Source organism: Pinus tabuliformis, chromosome 5_2 (assembly GCF_031772625.1).
Source record: "Pinus tabuliformis cultivar Carrire ecotype Pingquan chromosome 5_2, CPIR1, whole genome shotgun sequence".
Taxonomy (NCBI): domain Eukaryota; kingdom Viridiplantae; phylum Streptophyta; class Pinopsida; order Pinales; family Pinaceae; genus Pinus; species Pinus tabuliformis.
Window position 1 is genome coordinate 164,522,859 of NC_142306.1, and position 14,724 is coordinate 164,537,582.

A 14,724-nucleotide genomic window follows, 5' to 3' on the forward strand; every position below is an offset into this window, starting at 1 on the left:
AAGGTTCCTATCTTCCTATATTTTACATCACAACTGAGCATTAAGGGCTGGCACTTCCAAAGGAGTGTGATCAATTCTTCTTAAAATTCGCCACAACCAAAACAACACCATCAAGACCAGTAACAATATAAGTAAGAAAAATAAAATATCTAACCATATATATGTTATTATTCTCCGCTGGTAATCCATAAGTGGTGAAGTTTCAAGAGCTGATGTAGATTCAAGCAGCAAGCTAGCCAATGTTGTCAATTTTCTATAAAACATTTGGTAGACAAACTTTTAATCTCAAATTAACCAAACAATGAGCAGGATAAAATATCTCTAATTATCTCCATATAGCCCAACTCACATATCCACTATCAAAACTGAAGTAAATTGAAAACTCTCTCAAAACTTTTACCTCTTCCAAAACATAATTTAAAAACACATTGTGACATCTTGTCCATCTTTTACCTATCTAATGATAACCTAAAAATCACAAAACTTTGGTAATCTTATATTACAATGCCAATATTTCAAATCATGATTCATACGTATGGTCTATATAGATTCAAAGGTCATGCATGCTCATTAGTCTCCACCCTAGATTGATAAGCAACATGTCTGCTAAATAAAAGCATAGATAATCTACCATAAATTTAAAAATGAATGCATATTTAAAACATGGTAAATTCTTACAATTTTCATTATATATTGAATATCAGTACATTATGATATGAAATAAGGCAACATTTTTCATCCCTGTGGTGGAAAATAAGGACTGAACTCAATGAAAGTATCTATGGAGTTTGCAGGTTGAACAAAATGAAGGAAAAATTAACCCTATGTAAAGAAACGTTTGTATCCTTGTTGTAACTGCTTGAATCATTTATCTAAGCCCCTCTAGAATTATTTTCATCATTGGCAAACAAAATTGTTATCTGCATCAACATCTCAGACTTTGTGTCATGGGTTCTCTTTGTTGTGTGGAATCTATGTCCTAAGATATATATATTCTTGTATCCTGCACCGCAAATTTTAAGAGAAAGCCTACCTTGATTCATGAAATGTATTTATCAATTGAGTTAGAAAACAGTTCCAAGTATACTATATGATAAAATGAGACACATATCATCATGCGAATAATCAATACATGTTATTCATAAGACTACACCTCCAAGCATCACCCATCCTTATTAGTGATATTCATGAAAGTAATAGTATATATAATATGGGTTGAATGCCTTGAATGCTCCAGGATAATATTTCACAAAATTATACTGTCCTATCATGATGTTGGTCACAAACTAGGCAATCGTTATGGGTGAGAACATGAAGCTAACTTTATTTGTATTGAGTTTTTGAAAAAGGAACAGTAGTAACAGGATAAAAAATGACACTTGTACAACAACGCCTGCATGAGTTAACATACGAAAACATAAATTATGTCAAGGAGTGGGATACCATAACTCACATTATACACATAGATGATATCATGTTTATGATAGGGAGCTGCATCCCTCCAAATAAACTAACCCATATTGGAAAACTTGATTACATCCCAATATACTCATGGAAGCCAAGCTAATAGTGTCTACATCGCATTCTTGTATCATCTTACCTTGGCTCATGTTACTGTTCCTTGATTGAATTCCTTGCACAACTGACAACACTACAAGATAAAAAGGGGCATCATAATTTGGAACAAAATAAACATGTGTGATGGAGCATTGAGTTGAGGTGCCAAGCTGATACCAGTTTGACATGAAAGAATTTTTTGAGATTCATTTATGGGAAGACCTGATATTTCAATAGTTAGCGCTCCAGCCAATCACCATACAAGTGCCCATCATAACAACAATAAAAAAAAAATCTGAGTCGTTGCACTCTTCTCAAGCAATTCCTTTGTCTTCGAGTTGATAGCCTTTCCACCATTTTATGTACTGAAAAACTTCAATCTAGTATCTGATGCAAGGAGCGTGAATTGCTTGCCAGTGCTTTTTTCAAGGTCGACAACCCCTATATTCTTTGCCAATTCAAGCTACTGCATTTCCTCATCTACAAAGTAGTTACTTTCCGCCACTGTATTTTTGCTTTCATAACTTCTGTCATGTGAGGAGGAATGAGTTCCTCTAAGCTTGAGATAATCTTTTATGCTTTCAACAACCTAGTTGATAAATTTAAATCCTTCCATGTTTGGGGCATCTTTGTAACCATATTGGGCTATGCATTTACATACACCCTTTGGCTCTAGTTTTCCAACCATAAATATCTTTGACAAAAGCACTGTCTTGACTGGAACCCTTCTTATGGTGACAATGACATGAACTTCAAGCAGAGACCCCACATTCTTTACATAATGCTCAATAATAGGTGGTAAGTTGGAAATAAGGTCACTGCAGAAGAAACAAATTCCTAGTGCACGTGAATTCACCCTGGCAAGCAATCCATTCAAACCTTCTATGCTGAGTTTTCTCCATGCTAAATATTTATACTTTCATGAAATAGTTGTTATGAAATATCTATCTAGAAAAATTGGGCACGTCTAAAGATTGTAGAAGGTTTTGAAGTGTAATGGTTCAGATCTAAGCATAGGGTTAGGGTCTAGCAGCCAGATAACCAAACGTCAGACTTCAAAGGAAAACCAGGTCAGGCATTTGAAATCCCCCTTCAAATCTTCTTATACATCACTATCAGATTCACATCTGGAAAGGCAGGTAGCTCGCTAGGAGCACGAACTCTACAGGACCAGATGTTGGCCTTGGTTGTGTCGTATCCCTTCTTGGTAATCACCTGCGGTGAAACGTATGACAACACACCGTACGCTATGTGGAGAAGGTCGTCCTGTATGAACTGCTCCCACAACGCACTGAGGCTAAAGTCGGTGACCTTCATATCGCCATTTTCGTCTAAAAACTGGTTCTCCGACTTCCGATGATATGAACCCCAGCTGTGGCAGAAATCGACCGTGCTAATCAACTGCTGAAAATAGTTTTTGCTTCCTCTTCCTTCAGTTTTCCCTTCTCGACAACCGGATTGAAGAGCTGGCTGCCTGAGTTCGCAGACAGGTCTTTACCTATGCGAATCGAATACCTACCTACCTGCAACAATTTGTAACTACTTTTTTGTGATCGAACGGTTCAGCCTTTCTCAATCGTCTAACATATAATCTAACAGTATCTAAGGGTGACAGGTAGACAATAAGGGGAGTTGATTTCAGAGGGAAATGCCTTACAACGTAAAAATTAATATGTCTCATTTGAAAATATGAATAAATTTAATAATAAAAAATTCAATATAAGTTATAATTTTTTTTTAATATGTAACATTAAGTAAAATTAGGATTTATTTAGAATATGTTAATAACAAAAAAAACCATAAAGTAGACAACATCCATAACTAAAATATTTTAATTGTTATTTTAAGTAAAATATTTTAATTTCATATATGTATATTTATATGGTTTCAAAAAATGTTGTGGTTGGAAAGTTTAAAGCAATTTTACTATTTTTCATTTTCATCCTTTTGCATAGATAGTTTTGATTAATTTTACCTAAAATACAACAAATAATTGTTAAAATGTATTCTCTACAATCTAAATGTTCAAATGAAGTTTTCAAGTTGTTGAATCTATTTATGCATTCAAAAATATATATATATATATATATATATATATATATATATATATATATATATATATATACTTACGCTCTTAAACCACATTTATTATTAAGATCAATTTTATAAAATTACCTAATTCAATTTCGAATGCTAACTTAATTAAGTAAACTAGTATAAAAAAAATATTAAGTAATTTAGACTTCTGTGATCCATAACATTGTTTAGATAATCTTCGGCAAAATCACATAATCAATCATTTGTCGACGCGTTTCGAACCAACCAGTGTGGTTCATCGTCAGGACAAGTTGAAGAACTAATCTGGTTTAGCTTGATTAAATAGGGTGTGCAGAGACTCCAACGGCTATAATGCAACGGCTAATTTTGACCTGATGATCATAGTCAAACCCTTAATTTTATTATTAATAGAAGCATATAATTTATTATTATTCGTTAATTGAATAATACAATAATTCTTATTGTTTAAATATAATGGTCATTATATCTTCATATTTATTAAGTAACCTATATTTATTATTATTCCCCAATTTATTTAAATATAAATAAATAGTATTAAATTATTATTATTGTTAGAAATTAGTTACAATAGGTAACTTGTGTATTTATTTATTAATAATTGTTTAAATCTAAGGGTCCAAAGGTAATACTAGATATAATGGTCATTATGGTAAACTAAATAATGGTAAACTAAATACAAAGGTCATTAATAAATTATATCTTCATATAACCTATATTTATTATTATTCCCAAATTATATTTAAATATAAATAAATAGTATTAAACTACTATTATTCCTAGAATTTTATTATACTAGGTAACTGTGTATTAAAGCGTCGACAAATGATTGATTATGTGATTTTGCCGAAGATTATCTAAACAAAAAAAATATTGTCATATGAAATGAAATACATCCACTACATAATACAATTAAAATATATTTTAACAAATATTTTTATTTTTTTAATTAAATTTTAAAATATTCTTGCAACTTAATTTCTATTACATTTAACAATACTTAAATCTAAAATGCAGGAAAATTGAAAATAAATTTTATATTTAATTTTTTAATTAAATTTTAAAATATTCTTGCATTTTAGTCTCTATTACATTTAAAGATAAATCTAAAATGAAAGAAAATTGAAAATAGATTTTATAAAATTACCTATTTCAATTTAAATTCTAACTTAATTAAGTAAAAATATTATAAAAAAAATTGTGATATAAAATAAAATACATCAACTTCATAATACAATTGAAATATATTTGAACCATTATTTTTAATTTTTTAATTAAATTTTAAAATATTCTTGCAATTTAATTTCTATTACATTTAAAAATATTTAAATCCAAAATCCAAGAGAGTTGAATATTTGTTTGTTTATGTCACTGACAAAACCACTATAATCGTTGACATAACGGAGATTATCCTACTGACACAACCATGTGCCCTAACGTTTGGCATTTGAAGGGATTATTAAGGATCACAATAAGCACATCTGACATCGAAGGGATTATTCGAAGAACAAGTAACCGTTACTCTAATATTTTAAATAAAATTCGAGAATATCTTAAAAATTCAAGATGTTATTATTTTTAAATATTTTTAAAATTTAATATTCTATTACATTTAAAGATTTTAAAATATTAAAATCCTCTACATTTCAAGATAAATGATATTAAAGAAATTGGTTGCCTATACAACACGAAAATCTTAGTGATACTAAAATCTGTTGGGTAAAGATGAGATTAAGGACTTAACGGCGTTTGAAGGAATGAATGTCTATGTAAAGAATTAGCATGAAGACACAAGATCGTTGAATGCATTTCTCATTTTCCTAGTATTTCTCATGTTGATTGAGGATGAACAACATCAGTTGATCGAGTGTTGAGTATGGATTTAGTTGTTTGACAGTGTTATGGGACAATTTTGTGGGAATCTATGTAGATAGTTGATATCACATAGTTTTGTAATCTTAATTAAAAATTCTATCAATTTTATTAAAATATCTCAAACAAATTAACTCAAATTATTTTATATTGATATTAATGTCATATTTGATTTAATTTAATATTTTTTAAATATTATTTTGAATATTTCTGAAACGTTTGAACGAGGAAGTAAAAACCCTACTTAAAAAAATAATAATTTGAATACAATACTTTTACCCTGTTTTACCATAGTCCGATTTGCGTACATACAAATAGAATATTATAATCCTAAGACATTATTATTACCATAGTCCCTAACTGATTTATTCATATCAAAATCAATTGTCATAAACATACAATGTGACCTTAGCATACATTAAACATTAATGCGTTGTTCTCGTTTTCTTTGGGAAACACGCAACTTTTATTCTCCTTATACGGTGTATCCTTGGTATTCAATTCGCCTTTAAGACATGGATTTGTTTTCTTCGAGCTGGAGGCCCACACGGCTTGAATATGGGCTTCCATCTGTGACCCCAGTTGCCATCTTCACGTGGCACACCATGCCGGTTGCAGAGTCTACTTATGCTGGTGGTCTCGCTCAGTACGTGGCCTGAACAGGTTGTCCGACGCTTGGAGTTCCCGCCCAGATCGACGGTGCGGAGATCATCCCACGATCTAACGGTGGGGCTCGGTTCAGGGTTTACCTCTTCATCGTTTGGCAAAGGGTTTGACCTCATTTCGCTTGGACAACTCTTCCACGGAGCTCGCTCTGGTTCAGATCTTCCTACAATTTTCAGGTAAGAGGGTTCATTGTTCCAAGCGTCATGTTAATGCTCTGTTTAGAGGCTATAATTTGCTCATGTGTTTTCCCATTTCTGACAGACTAGTGCTTAAATTATTTCTCTTCTTGGTTTCATAATTTCGCAGGTTGTTCTGCTAGCTGCTAGTTACTTCGGGAGGGGGATGCAACCTCGGCCTTATCCGGGTAAGCTCTTGTTCTAAAGCAGTGATTACCTCATAGTTGAGGTTCTTGGTTAGGGCCTGAAACCTCCCAGACAATCGTGGTTGCTTATTTTGAAAGCTTCCTACATACTGGGCAGCCCAGGGTTTTGGGTTTTAGCTCCATATGTTTCTTTTTCTTTACTGCATGCTCCAGAAGTGGCAAAACCTCCGGTCCGTCTAACACTAGTTAAGTTTAATACCTCATGTAATATTTATTGGCAGAGTCCGCAATTGTAATATTTAATAGCAGAGTTCGCATAAGTATTTAATTTGACTGTAAATCAAACTCAATCTGGTGTGATTTTGGCAATGCATGCTCGCCCAGGTTCTCTTTTTCCGGATTACAGAGTTTATAAATATATTCAGCTGTGTTGTTACTCCAAATTTGTCTCGTGTTGGACTATTCCTATGTTTTTCTGCTTCTCTAGCCTTAAGCAATTGTGTTTCTCGTGTGATTCAATAATTTGTGCATTTAGTGGTGTCCACGCTTTCCCCTCTGCGGATGTTTTTATTTAGGTTCTGGGAGAAATCCCTTGGCTTCTCTTTCTTCCATGCATGTCTGCATGGTCGATATATCCAAACTGTTAAAGTAATTTTCGGCAAGGTGCGGGGTTTAAGGTTTCCTCCGAAAGGGGTTTCCCTCTATTACCATGTTTTTGAAAAGTCTTCATTCTCAGCTCAAGCCCTCCAGAAGAAATAAGCGAGGGATTGTTACCCTCTATAAGTTCTGGTTTGTCAGGGAAATTATAGGTTAGAGGTCATCTCCAGGAACCAATTCGGATTCCTTCGGGGTTCCAGATTCCGGAGGACCACGGCGGAACCGGGGTTAAAATTGTCTGCTAAAGCTTTTCTCGCTACAATGCTTACATGCAAACATAGTTCTATTTGAATCTGAGTATTGTTCCTCTTTTCTTGATTAGCAAGACTATTTGCTCAATGAGAAAAATTTCAAGGGTTTGCTATATATTACTGACAGTGTTTTTCTTCCATTCTTCTGTATGATAATTTTCTTCTATCGACTTGTTTTTCCATCGTTACAATTTCTTTTTTTTGTTTATTATTATGAAATCAATGTTTTCTATCTCTAAATAATCCTATGGTTCTATTTTTAAATGGTTAGCAGCTATAACTTCTGTTAGGAGATTTCTCATTATTTACACAGTCCATTATAAATGTTATTTAACCGTAGATTCTGATAAAGATTTCACCTTAGACAATATAAATGCTATTTAGCACAAATAAATTCTAGGATAGAGAGACAGCGAGGTGCCATACTTATCCCGTTTACAACAGTCTTGATAATATTGAAATCTCCTAGACTCAGGGTCGCGTATTCAATCTTCTTAGGGTTGCGTATTCAATCTGCTTAGGGCTCGTTTCTACGCCCAGATGTCCCTTTATTGGTGTAACGCTGTCCTTAATACAGACAACTTCTGCTAAAAAGTACATCATGTCGACAATAGTGTACCAGATTACAAGGAAAAGATTGTAGACGATCATGATCAAAGGCTGCACATTCAATATTCCCAGGCTTTCATCGTTAATCGGCCTTGTGTTAGATTTTGGAGTTTTGCGTGGGATTGTGGAAAGGGATTGAGGATTAGCGGCCTTTCTGGTACAGGCCAAGAAAAGTAACATGAGAGACATTCCATCCCCTAAAGAATGATGTATTCTAAAGATGACGCTGGACTTTGCATCCTCCGATCTAACGCGCTGAAAATGAATCTGCCAGAGCGACCTGGAGGGATCCAGGGGAGGAGCTGTCGCCAAATTAGCCACATATTTCTTCACAAAATCCAGACTGAAATTGTCGATCGGCTCGATAAACGAGACTATAACATGATTAGCATTATTGACATGGACAGGCAACAATTTCAAAACCCCGCTTTTGTCTTCCTACTGTAATCATATAAATAATCAGTTACATGTTAGCCTAAAGAAAATACTAGACACAGTTACATGTTAGCCTAAAGAAAATACTAGACACAGCGCGCATGTAAGCCATATATAACAAGTAAAAGAATTGAATGAATTCATATTGAAGATGAGAGGACCAACCACAATGTTGAATGGAAGGCGCAAAGCATTTAGTTTAAAAAACAAGTCCGCTAATCGTTACAAGTAACCAATGCATACCACTCCGTAACCAATTTGTAACTATTTCCAATGAATTTGTAACTATTTTTATCGGACGGTTGAAGTTTTGTAATCTTCTAACATCTAATCGTATGACGTTCAAGGATGACAAGTAGGCAAAAAGGGGAATGGATTTCAGAGGGAACGCCTTATGGCGTAAAAATGAGTTAAACATTAAAAAAAACATTGCAATTATTTATGTAAATTTACTGTGGTAATTTACTTTTCGAAGGAAGAGGTATTATAGGGGGTATTAGAGCCCAGGTTACAAAATTGTGGCCTTTGAGTTAACTATGTTCTTGTTGACTAATGGGTGACTTTGGGTGTACAGAAAAGACAGAGAGTGATTTTGAAGGAGATGTGAAGATTAAGCGAAATGGATAAACCACATGGCACACATGTTGGAGAAGAGGAAATTTATGTACACCTAGGATAATAACGTAAAATCTTAACAGAGAATTTTGGATATGATGAGAAATATATAGACTAAAATAATAATTTTATGTGCAAGACACGAGAAAAAGCTGAAATTCAATGCAGAATAGGGGTAATTAATAAAAAATGAAGAGAATCAAGGGAAATGTCTAAATGTAAGAATTTGGAGGAAGTAGAAAAAAGAAAAGAGGAGAAAATTGTTGAAGCAAGGGATCATATCTCCTCCAAAATGCAAGTGAAGGTGGGAAACAAGTCGAAGATACAACTCCATGGATAGTTTCGAAAAATAATTCCCCTGAATTTTGATGGGGAAATGAGGAAGCAACTAAAGCTCGGTTGCTGATTATTAATAGATATTTCCAAGTATATTATTGCTCCTCAGAATTAAAGTCAAAGTTGGCCACATATTAGTTGTAAGGGAAAACCTCCTTATGGTGGGATGAAATGACAAAAATCCACAATTTGGAAGGTGAGGAGGTTGAATGGGAAGAGTTTCAGAGGTTGTTCAAAGGGAAGTATTTAACTAAGCATTACTTTGATGACAAATCAAAATAATTCCATGATTTAAGATTGGGACAAATGTAAATAGATGAGTTGGTAACAAAATTTACTCATTTATTATGTTATGTGCCCTATCTTAAGGATGAAAAGGAAAAAAATACAATGTTTCTTGAATTATCTTCCACTTTCTCTTAAAGAAAGGGTTGAGTATGATAATCTGAAGACTATGGATGAAGTAATTAGAAAACATTGGATTTGTTATCAAAAATCTAAACAGAGTGAAATTCAAAAGTCATGACCAAGTAAGGAAAAATACAAAATGCATTAGGGGGTAAGGAGTGGGAAACTTGGTTTGTGTAAACAGTTTAGGAGGAGAAAATAGAGAGGGAGATGGTACAATATTGGTAGCCAAACAACCAAGGCACAAAATCAGTCCCAAGTTGGGACCAAGAAAACATAAATTAATAAAGGAGGCAATGGTAAGACAAGGAACCTTTGAGATGTTGGGTTGTGGAGAACCTCATTTATTGAGGATTTTCACTTACACCAATAAAAATGTGCAAAATTTATAGCATTTATATGAGGCTTCTACTGTCAATGATGTAGCTATGAGCATACCATGCATTAACATACTGTTAGAAGGAAGATGGGCCAAACATCAGTCCATGAGGGTGTAACTTGATGGTATTATTTCTAACCAAAAAAATTATATATTGATAGATCCTCCTGCTAGTCTAAGTTACATTAGCCCTCAGGTAGTAGAAAAATGAAAGCTTAAATCTAAAAAATACAAAAACTCGTGGTTAGTTTGCTAGACATAGGACAAAAAGGAAGGTGACAAGATGGGTAACAACTTTCCCAATGACTTTGAATGGAATTTACACCACTGAAAATTTGAACATATTACCTTTGGGTTATTACGACATTTTGAGAGGGATGGATTGGTTGGTAGAACAATGATCAATTTTTTATTATTTAAATAAAACTATTACATGCATAACATAAAATGGGAAGTACAAATTATCAGAGATATACCAAGACTTATTTCTATGTGGCAAGTGACAACATTATAGTTAAAATGAGCAAAAAAGAAGGGGTGCCAACATTTTTCCATCCAAGTTGAGTATCAAACAACAAATAAAAGGGGAAAATCTATGGATGAATTGGAGATTGTTGGAGATTACCCAAACATGTTTCCAGATGGCATTCTAGGACTACCACCAAAAAGAGATATATATTTCTCTATAGATTTGATACCAAGAGTAGCTCCGGTATCAAATGCCCCATATTGAATGAGAGTTCCATAACTTACCGAATTAAAAATACAATTGCAAGAAATGCTTAATAAGGGATACATACGACCTAGTGTGTCACCACGGGTTGCACCAATTCTCTTTGTTGAACCAATAGATTATGCATTGATTACCATCAATTAAACAAATCGACTATTAAAACAAGTATCCTCTTTTAAGGATTGATGACTTGTTTAATCAAGTCAAAGGAGCGACGATATTTTCAAAAAATATACCTCAAATATGGATACCACCAGTTGAAGATCAAGGAAGAAGAAATTTCCAAGATGGATTTTTGAATGTGGTACAAATATTATGAATGTACGGTTTTACCCTTCGAGCTCACAAACTCCCCTGCTACATTTATGTGTTTAATGAACATGCTTAGTAAGTTGGACAAGTTTGTGCTGATTTTAATAGATGACATATTGGTATACTCCAAGACATTGGAGGAGCACAAACAACACTTGGAAATAGTGTTGCAAACACTGCGAGATCATTAATTATATGCAAATTTCAGAAAGTGTAAATTCTACCATGATAAGATACAATATATTGGTCATTTTATATCCAAATATGGCATAGCAGTGGACCCGGAAAAAGTAAAAGCTATACACGATTGGCCAGTCCTCAAGGACATGGAAGACATAAGGTCATTCAGGGGAATAACCAGATATTATTGCAGAGTTATAGAACGTTTTTAAAGAATAGCACACCCCATAACTTCCTTACAAAAGAAGGGGGTAAAATTCGAATGGACTCAAAGATGTTAGAACAACTTTAAGAGACTAAAACATTTGTTGATAGAGGCACCCATATTACAAATAGTAGACCTAAAAAAAGAATTCATTGTGTGTATTGATTCAAGTTTGAATGGTTTAGGGGGGATATTGATGTAAGCAGGACACGTGATAACATATGAGTCTAGTAAATTAAAGGAACATGAGAAAAACTGTGCAGTTTATGATATGAAGTTAGTAGTTGTTATATACACCCTTAAAACATGGCAACATTATTTATTGGATAAGAGATTTAAATTAATAATAGACCACCTTAAACTAAAATATTCTTTTAGCCATCCTCACTTAAATTTCAGGCAGGTTAGGTGGATGGTGTTCTTGAGCGAATACAATTTTGACATAAAACATATCAAAGGGAAGGAGAATAGGGTGGCTAATGCTTTAAGTGGAAATTGAGGATCCTTATGTGAAATTGGAGTGAGCAAAGTTAAAATATATTTTTTTGAACAAGTAAAAATGGAAACAATAAGTGATCAAAATTATAAAATGATTTATGACAAAGTGAGAGATGGAATTACACAAGAAAGGAATTTAAAGTATGAAATTAGGAAAAATGGATTATTGTTATACAAAAAACACTTTTCATTCGAAATGAGGATGAAATTAAACATTTATTTTTGGTTGAAAACCACAACAAACCATATGCACCACACCTAGATTACCAAAAATGATTTTTGCACTTAAAAAAGAGTTTTATTGGCCTAGAACGAAAAGGGATGTTCTAGAATACTTGAAAATATGTCAGGAATTTTAGTTGGTGAAAGTAAAACACCAGTATATAGAAGGATTGTTGAATCCCCTACCAATTCCAAAGTGGAAATGGGAAGTGATATCCCTGGACTTTATCGTCGGTTTACCCAAAACAAGAAAGCAACACAATTATATTATTGTAGTGGTGGAAAACTAACCAAGGTTGCTCACTTTGTTCCTGTACATTCCACTTATAAAGTTGTAGAAGTTGTAGAAGTTTTTATGAGAGAAATATTTTGACTACATGGAATGCCAAAGATAGTAATATTGTACATGTATGCAAAGTTCACATTGAACTTCTAGAAATCTTTGTTTATTAGATTAGGAACATAGCTAAATTTTAGTACTGTATATCATCCGCAAATACATGGACATATATAAAGGGTTAATCAGGTATTAGAAGACATGTTGTGCATGTAAATTATAAATCAACCCACTAAGTGGGAAGATTATCTACACTTGGTGGAATTTTCCTACAATAATGGATATCAGGCCTCATTTATGATGAGTCCCTTTCAAGCCTTGTATGGAAAAAGATGTCAAGTTTACTTGAAGTAGTGTAAACCAGAAGACAGACTCATGTTAGGGCTAGAACAACTGCAAGAAATGGAGGAAATGATAAAAAAGATCAAGCAAAATTTAAAGGTTGCCCAAGATAGGAAGCAAAGTTTACATTGACCTCAAAAGAAAACAAATAATTTAGCGTGGGATAATTTGTCTACATCAAAATAAAACCAAAGAAGATTTCCTTAAGGATGGGAAATTTTTCTAAATTAGCTCCACGATTTTGTGGACCCTTTGAGATTCTAGCGAGAGTTGGATTAGTGGCTTATCAACTGAGATTGCCAGCACATGTTAAAGTTCATAATGTTTTTCATGTATCTTTGTTAAAAATGTATGTATGGGATCCATCTCATGTAATTTATTGCCATGTGGCATAGGTCGAATTAGAAGGAGAATTCCATGTCGAACCACAACAAGATATTGGCCCAGAGGGAGATTATAGTATGGAGTCGAACCGTTGCCTAGGTTAAAGTGAAATGGAAGCACTTTGGACCTAAGAATGATACTTGGGAACTAGAATATGAGATGAGAAATTATTTCCCAACACTACTCAAATGAATACGAACCCATGAAAGTACATTGAGGATGGTGTTTTTTTTAGTGGGGGGGAGATGTAAAACCATCGTGAAAATTAATATATGAGTTATTTTATTTAATTTTGATCAAAGAAGGTAAATGGCATGTGATAAATATTATAATAGAAGTATTATTTGACAAAAAATAAATTATGAAATTATATTAAGTTGTTAATCCTCTAAGGAAAAAAAAAAGTAAAATGCTAACATTAGAGATTAACCCCTAACTGTCAGGGAAAATAGTTGGATTTGGTTGTGCCTAGTGAGGTAGAAATAAAATAGAAAAATCCTTCTTCTATTAGTTCTTATGGTAGAAAAGAGAAGAAATATAGATTGAAAGATCACAATATATTTACATGGTTGGAGATATATTCCATGATGTGGAATCTATGAAAATCAAGATCTTTGGGAGATAAAGATAGTTCTTGAACCAAAGAACAATAGGAGAGAAACACTGGTAGAACCCAATTATTTTAGCAGGACAATGCTAAGGGTTCAGCAGAAGTTAAAGATAGAGAAAAAACTCTTTATGTGATGTCGTTTTTCCTGGCAGTTTGGGGGAAGCTTGGGGGAAACTAGTGAAGAATTGGTTCATGGTCGGGTGGAATGTGGTAGGCTCTTACTTCTTCTTTTTTTCCATAAAGGATTCAAATAAGAGTAGGATACAATTCTTTGTTTATATATATAAATGAGAGTAGAGTAGTTTTATAGAAGAAAAATGTTTTCTATGGACTAATTGTGTTTTTCAAGAAGAACTATACATAAAATATGTACTGGTACAAAAATGTAGGTTTTGTGTAGAAGAAAGATAATTGTTAAATATTTGTTAAACTAACTATGACATGTTACAAGATAGGAATGGACTAAGAAAGAAAAGAAAATAAACACTTCTAGAAAAAAGAGTTGTTATACTAATAATCTAGGTTGATTACAGGTATTGAACAATGTTTAAGTTTTTATGAATGTTTTGTTGGAACTATTTATGTATAGGAAATGAACATTGGTATATGCAGTAATTAAGTATATACATATTGTGATGAATAAATATTAAATAAAATTCATACAAGTTAGAAGGAATGTTGAAGGAGAAAACCCCCATAGAAAAACTTCAATCCTAAA